We start from the raw sequence: 8,341 nt of genomic DNA on the forward strand, positions 1-8,341 counted from the left end.
ATCAAAACCAAAGACCTCTTAAGGACTTCGCCCAACCATCCAATGAAGAACCTAGTTCTAGTATAGTAAACCCAACCATTCCAGCTAATAATTTCGAACTTAAACCTTCCCTATTGCAACTAGTGCAACATAGACAATTCGCAGGTCTCGCTAATGTGAACCCAAACCAACATTTAAAAATCTTTCTCCAATTAGCATTCACTTTTAAAACCAATGGAGCTTCTCCTGAGGCAATAATTTTAAGATTATTCCCTTTTTCCCTCAGAGATAAAGCCCTATCATGGTTAGATTCCCTTCCACCCAATTCCATTACGACTTGGGATAACCTTAGAAGAGTATTCCTTGCTAGATACTTTCCCCCAAGTAAGACCGTCGTTCTTCGAAACCATATAACTAGATTTACCCAGAACCAAGGAGAATCGTTGTTCGAAGCTTGGGAGAGATATAAAGAGTTATTAAGAGCATGCCCACATCAAGGTTTAGAAAATTGGTTAATCATTCAGACCTTCTATAATGGACTTCACTATAACACTAAGATGACCATCGACAGTGCCGCAGGCGGTGCACTGATGAACAAACCTTATCCTGAAGCTAGTGCCCTCATCGAAGATATGGCTCAAAACCATCAATCATGGGGAGTCGAACGAGCGACAATTGAGAAGAAGGAAGCCCAAGGAGGAGTGCATGAACTAAGCTCTATAGACATGATGCAAGCTAAAATGGACCCATAATAGATGTTAAGAGAGGAAAGTTGACCTTTGAGGTAGGTGACGAGAAAATAGAATTTATACTTTCGAAATTTCTTATGGCACCTGTGATGGGAGACGCATGTTATGCCATAGATATCATTGATGAATGTGTTAGGGAATTAGAACAAGAAGAAATCATAAAAATAATTAAGTTGCCATCAACCCTCATACTGGAAGATGATGACTTTAAGAAACCCTACATCGATGATAACCTTTACGAATGTTTATCCCTTACCCCAGATCCTATGCCATGCCCTAAGAAACCAACCTTAGAACTTAAGGAACTGCCTAAGAACCTCAGATATGAGTTCCTCGATGAAGAGATGAACCATCCAGTAATAGTCAGTGCTACCTTGAGCCAAGAGGAAACGAACCAACTTTTAGACATTTTACGAAGATATCCCTTAGCCTTAGGATATAACATCTCTGACCTGAAAGGTATAAGCCCATCCGTATGCATGCATCGGATTTCGCTCGAAGAAGATTCAAAACCCTCCAGAGAACATCAGAGAAGAATAAACCCTATAATGAGTGATGTTGTTAAAAATGAAGTTCTTAAGTTACTTGAGGTAGGTGTAATCTATTAGATCTCGGATAGTAAGTGGGTGAGCCCTGTGCATGTAGTACCTAAAAAGGGAGGCATCACAGTCGTGGAAAACGATAAAGGCGAACATGTAGCAAAACGGTTAGAAGGAGGATGGCGGATGTGTATAAATTATAGAAAATTAAATAAAGCAACTAGAAAGGATCATTTCCCTTTACCATTTATAGACCAGATGTTGGAGCGTCTAGCCAGACACTCTTAGTTCTGCTATCTAGATGGATACTCTGGATTCTTCCAAATACCTATCCACCCCGAAGATCAAGAAAAAACTACCTTTACATGCCCTTATGGAACTTTTGCCTACAGATGAATGCCATTCGGCCTTCGTAATGCCCCAGCTACTTTCCAATGGTGCATGATGTTAATCTTTGTAGATTACCTAGATGGTATCATGGAAGTGTTTATGGATGATTTCTCGGTTTGCGGATTTGATTTCCACAATTGTCTTGCTAACCTTGAGAAAATCCTGGAGAGATGCGTGGAGGTGAACCTTGTGCTAAACTGGGAAAAGTGTCATTTCATGGTGACCGAAGGAATTGTTTTAGGACATATAATTTCCGAAAAAGGTATAGAGGTAGATAGAGCTAAGATAGAAGTTATAGAAAACCTAAAACCACCCCAAACTATTAGAGAAGTCCGAAGTTTTCTTGGACACGCTGGATTCTACTGGCGTTTTATCAAGGGCTTCTCCAAAATAACTAAACCCTTAACTAGCCTTTTAATGAAAGATGCTGAATTCATTTTCAATGAAAAATGTAATGACGCATTTAATCTTTTAAAGCAAGCATTAGTATCAACACCTATTATGAAACCCCCTGATTGGTCAGAACCTTTTGAGATAATGTGCGATGCTAGTGATTATGCAGTTGGGGCCATTCTAGGACAAAGGAAAGATAAAAAATTACATGCAGTTTATTATGCCAGTAGAACCCTAGACGCTGCCTAACTTAACTATGCAACAACTGAAAAGGAATTACTCGTTGTAGTCTTCGCTATAGACAAATTTAGATCTTATCTAGTAGGAGCAAAAATTATAGTTTACACCGATCATACTGCCATTCGTTACCTATTAAGTAAAAAAGATGTCAAGCCCAGGTTACTCCGATGGATTCTATTACTACAAAAGTTTGATTTAGAGATAAGTGATAAAAAAGGCACTGAAAATGTAGTAGCCGATCACCTTTCTAGGCTAGAACATCTAAAACCAGACTTAGTACCCATAAATGATGATTTTGCCTATGATAGACTAATAGCTAGACTAGAAAATATTGAAGACGGTAGCCTAGGCCCTCATGAGCACTTCCAAAATTCCTTAGCAGTAAGTAACGTACCATGGTATGCAGACTTTGTTAATTACCTAGCTGCTGATATCGTACCCCCTGATCTTGACTACCACCGCAAGAAGAAGTTCTTCAACGATGTGAGAAACTTTTATTGGGACGAACCGCTCCTTTTCAAAAGGGGTAAAGATGGCATTTTTCGCCGTTGCGTTCCAGAAGAGGAGGTAAATAGTGTAATAGAGCATTGTCACTCTGCACCCTATGGTGGACATGCGAGCACCTCTAAGACATACGCCAAGATTCTTCAAGCTGGCCTGTTCTGGCCTACCATGTGGCGTGATGTCCATGCTTGCATTGTCAAATGTGATAGATGCCAACACACTGGAAACATTTCAAGGCGTGACGAAATGCCTCTAAGAAACATTCAGGAAGTAGAACTCTTCGACGTATGGGGTATAGATTTCATGGGACCTTTCCCACCATCCTTAGGAAACAGGTATATCTTAGTAGCTGTAGACTACGTGCCTAAGTGGATTGAAGCTATAACTGCACCCACAAACGATACTAGGGTGGTGATCAAGCTATTTAAAAACTATATATTCCCTAGATTTAGAACACCACGTTTAGTCATAAGCGATGGAGGATCACACTTCATATCGAGGATATTTGATAAACTTTTAAGAAAATATGGAGTTAGGCATAGAGTAGCAACACCATACCACCCACAGACTAGTGGCCAAGTAGAAGTATCCAATAGGGAGATAAAAAAAATCCTAGAAAAAACCGTTTCTATCTCTAGGAGAGACTGGTCTCAGAAGCTTCAAGAAGAATTATGGGCCTACCGAACCGCTTTCAAAACCCCTATAGGAACAACTCCCTACCAACTAGTCTATGGAAAATCCTGTCACTTACCTTTCGAATTAGAGCATAAGGCCTATTGGGTCATTAAAACTTTGAATTTAGACTACCTGACCGCTGGTGAAAAGTGTATCCTGAACATTCACAGACTAGAAGAACTTAGGCAATCCGCCTACGAGAATGCCAAAATTTACAAAGAGAGAACAAAAGCCTGGCACGACAAAAGAATAGTAAAGAAAGACTTCAATATAGGTGACCCTGTTTTCCTCTTCAACTCTAGGTTATGACTCTTCCCAGGGAAGTTGCACTCAAGATGGACTGGCCCTTTCAAAGTATCCAAGATTCTGAGATCCGGAGCCGTAGAAATCAAGAACGAAACTTGTAGTCCATTCATTGTAAATGGACAAAGAATGAAGCTCTACGAAGGAGGAGACATTCCAACAGACTACTCAAGCCACACTCTGATTGATCCACCGATTCCTACTACTACAGGTGTATAAATTCTGATCGTCAAGCTAATGACGTTAAACAAGCGTTGCTTGGGAGGCAACCCATGGTTTTTTATTTTTATTTTACTTTTTTTGCATTTACTTTATTTTATTTTAATTTTAATTTTAATTTTTATCATGTTTTCACAAGGACTAAATATTTGAATGGTTTGTATTTTCAGGATCGCTTTTCTTAACTTTTACAGGATGCAAGACTTCGACGATATGCACGTAGCCTATAGAGATGATGCTCAGAGAGAGCGTTACATAGCTCTTTACCAGCGCCCTATGGCGCCCACACGCTATCCAGATCAGAACTGCATGGAAGCCCTGGGTATCGAGCCGAGTATCCGATTTCTGAGCCACCAACTCCATTGGGACGAGTTCGCTGACGACCTGAGCAACACCTACAGGAACTTGACATTGGAGTTCCTCAGTTCATTTGATTATGACCCTTATTCTAGACCAGATGGGTATGCTGCTTTCAGGCTCTTTGGAGTTAAGTACTCTTTCATCCAGAAAGAGTTCGGTGACCTATTGGGTTTCCAGACCACCCCTGACGCTATCCCTGAGACACCTATGGGATACTTTCTAGGTAAAGAGGTGGAAGAGTTTTGGAGTGATATATCAGGTGGAGGGAGTAAGGATCCTTCAATGCAATTGTCCCAGGCTATACATAACCCTGCTTTTAGATACTTCCAGATGATACTGGCACATTCCTTCCTAGGAAGACCGGATGTTGAGACATTACTGAGTGAGGAGGAGATCTTCCTACTATTTTGTGCATCCCAGTCTCGCCCAGTAGCATGTGGGAACTTTCTGTTGTGTGGCCTCAGCGGTGTTTTCAGATCGACCGAAGGATTCATTCATGTAGGAGGGATCATCACACAGATTGCTATCGCTTTAGGTCTATCTCGCAAGTTGTTACATCTCTAGACCTATTGTGGGTACACTACCATGGATATCGACTTTTGTTTGACCAGAGGGTTGATGAGGAGATCCTCCTTCCACCCAAGTCAGTTCAGATTGCTGGTCGATAGCGAGGCGATTCATTATTTTACACTGCCTGATCCTATGATGACTAGTGCGCATGATCCAGCTAACTGGAGTTATGCCTTAGAGGGCCAGGGAGAAACTATCGAGGAGCCGACATCCCCACCTATTTCTGAGTATACCCCTACATCGCCTTCGCCCAGAATCACTGTATTCTCTAACAATTTATCATTGCAGACTCCAAACATCCGCACCCAGATCGCAAAGTGTCGTCAAGAGATTGTCGGGCTTAGACAGGAGGTGGCTGACCTCACCTTACAAATGGGAGTATCTGATCTCACACACGTTACCGAGGCCAACTGTTTATACCAGGAGATCGCCGAGCTTCTCTAGGAGATAGCCATGCTCCGTGGATCTACTCAGGAAGACGAACCCCCTACTCTATGATCTTACCATCTCATTTTATTTTGTCTCATTTATGCTTATATTTTTCGCATTTACATAACTTATTTTATATCGTTGCATTTGGGATATTTTTCTTAACTATGTTTAGCACATTGATATTTCTAAATCTATATATATATATATATATATATATATATATATATATATATATTTATTATATTTATGTTTTTATTATAGTTTAATTATATTAATTGTTTATTTATTTTTTAGTCTAATGTTTAATTTTATTTTTATAAAATTATGCAAGCCTTATGTTACTAAGAAAATACAATGCAAGTGCTATCCGGACCCCCCAACCAAAAAGAGAACGAGAAGCCCAAGCCAAATGACCAAAATCCGGCCCAGCCGAATTTAGCCTTGTGGCGCTCGCCATAGATGTTGTGGCGCCCGCCACAGCGTCTGTATAAGCTCGGGGAAGACTCCCATTTTCACACCTTCAAAACCCATTTTTTCACCTTCCGAAAAAAGTCCTTGAACCCCACAAAAGCTCCCACATTTCTCATCTTCACACCATCCAAATCATTTTCCCGATTTCCATTTTCATTTTCATCCGTCGAATTTTATAAAAATCCAACCTTTTTACAATCCATCTTCATCACATTGCAAGAGTTACATAATGGAGTTCAATGGATTCATCCTTCGTGAAGGGAAACCGGGAGATAGGCAAAGGAAGATTATCGAACGGTTGCAAAGTCGGGAGATCCTCCCGACAAGGTATGTTGATGAAAATTATCTTTACAATTTAGGTATCTACCATATCATTTTATATTTATTAGATCATTTAGGTTTGCATAGTATCTTTTCAAACAAAGAACCTACCTTTGAGCGATTGACAATCGAATTTTTAAGTTCCTTAATCTATATTGTCAATCCTAACACTGCTAGCATAGTTGGTACTGTCCGATTTAGAATGTTTGTTGTTGAATATGAATTCAGTACCGACACACTAGCAGGCCTGTTAGGAATCCCTCATGGGGACGGTGCTATTTGTGAGGCCCCTTTGGATTCAGAGTGGTCGGTCGAGGTGTTTTCCTTCTGGCAGAGATTGTCAAACACTTCAATAAATTCTTTTGAAGGAATTCTTGCCTCGACCATCCATAACCCGGCCATCAGAGTTTTTAGATATCTGTTGGCATGTACTATTTTTGGCCGGGAGAATCCAAACAAGGTCAATGCTCGAGAGCTTCTATTTTTGCAAGGAAGCCTCACAAATAGAAGAATTAATTTGGTCCCGTTTATGCTCGCGCATATGGCTTTAACTCTTAACAAAGCGGGACCGATTGTTTTCAGAGGAATCATTACGTCTATTGCTCGGGCGCTTAACCTGAACAATGAGATAGCTACCCTAGATCCCTTACCTCCTCGCACAATCAACCTAAAATTTCTGAGAGATATGAAATTGTGTCGATTGAGGAGAGAAGGAGGCTATGTGCTTATGGTTCATGGTGTAGCTATCCCATCTGTTGTCTTACCGTGCACTAGACGTACTGATGTACGTGATGAAAGGAATTGGACCTATGTTTTAGATGCTCCACCTGTTTTGGGTCCACTTCCTCCTAATGTTCCTGATGAGGAGGGACACGACACTGATGAAGAATATGATCGGCGAGAGCGATCTCCCGTACCTCATGTGTCCCCCCATCATCCTTCACCACCACACACCGCACCATCTTCTTCTTTTGCAGGTACTGCCCCTGGCTTTTATATTACAGAGGAGATATGGCGTGACCACATGGCTAGAGAGAAAAGGCGTGACGACCTACTCTCTACCATCCAACAACAACTGGAGGATAACATGAGCTTCATGCAAGAATCGCAGCGGAGGACAAATAAATCCTATGACACTGTTTTACACTCCCTGCTTACGATCACAAATACGCAAGCCCGTCAGCAGCAATACCACCGTCAACATACTGCACTCATCGAAGCCACGCAAGGTTCCATTTTGGGTAACCTTCGAGAGGTGAGGACTGCTCAGGATGCCTTACAGGCCAGGATGGATCAGAGAGACCGTCGTCGTACCCGATCCCGTCGTCCACCTCAGGATGGCGAAGGCACCAGTGGTTAGCAGTAGGATGTCAGGTGACTCTCCCTTTATCTTATTTCGAAACATTGAGGACAATGCTCGATTTAAGTGTGGGAGGAGACTTTATCGCTTTTCTTTATCGCTTTTCTTTGCTGTTTTCAGTTAGTTTGTTTATTTTCTTTGCTGTTTTTAAGTAGTTTGTTTATTTTTATTTATTGCTTTTTAGTTGCTTATTTTGCTTTTAGTGTTTTAGATAATGCATGAGTCTGACGAGTCACCAATATAGTGTATCTTTAGTACAGTCTAATCTCCTCATACCTTTAGCCCTACCAAATTTTTTTTGCAAAAGAAAACAGTGTTATTCTGAAAGCTTTTGGGTTTAAAAGACGGGTTTGAGTAAGGATGCGGTGACTTGGGAGAACTTTTTGAAACATCAGTATTGTTTTAGCACCATAGACTTCATAAATATATGAATCACTCCCAAAACCCCATATACCATGGCCTTAATCATCATTTCAGTATAAGTCCTCAATAGTTTATTCCAGCAGTCAGCTCCGATCTACGCATCCTCTACGTAGGGGACCGATGAACATAAGTGAATGATCCAGTGAAATAAATAAAAGAAAGCAAAAAGACAAATCCGGTATAGGTGACCCTCACAAAGTCATTTAAACCAAAAGAGTTGTAAAAATTTGCTACAAAAAGAAAAAGAAAAACTCACCCGCTGTTAGTTGGTTCAGAGGTATCTGGCGCTGAACTCGGTAGGGCGGATTACGATCCGATCCCCCACAACTGCAGTTGGGTCAAATAAAAGGGTTTACACATATTTATGTGCCAGAACCCCATGTTTGGATCATAATCACTAACAGCTAACTCTG

General features: G+C 40.9%; 1 non-coding gene across 1 annotated transcript; it reads right to left on the minus strand.

Moving 5' to 3' along the window:
• Positions 1 to 374: 374 nt before the first annotated feature.
• LOC127117017 (small nucleolar RNA R71) lies at positions 375 to 481 on the minus strand. Its single transcript, XR_007801780.1, has one exon. It is a non-coding gene; the product is annotated as a small nucleolar RNA R71 (small nucleolar RNA).
• Between the last annotated feature and the right edge of the window lie 7,860 nt (positions 482 to 8,341).

This window comes from Lathyrus oleraceus, chromosome 1 (assembly GCF_024323335.1).
Source record: "Lathyrus oleraceus cultivar Zhongwan6 chromosome 1, CAAS_Psat_ZW6_1.0, whole genome shotgun sequence".
NCBI lineage: Eukaryota > Viridiplantae > Streptophyta > Magnoliopsida > Fabales > Fabaceae > Lathyrus > Lathyrus oleraceus.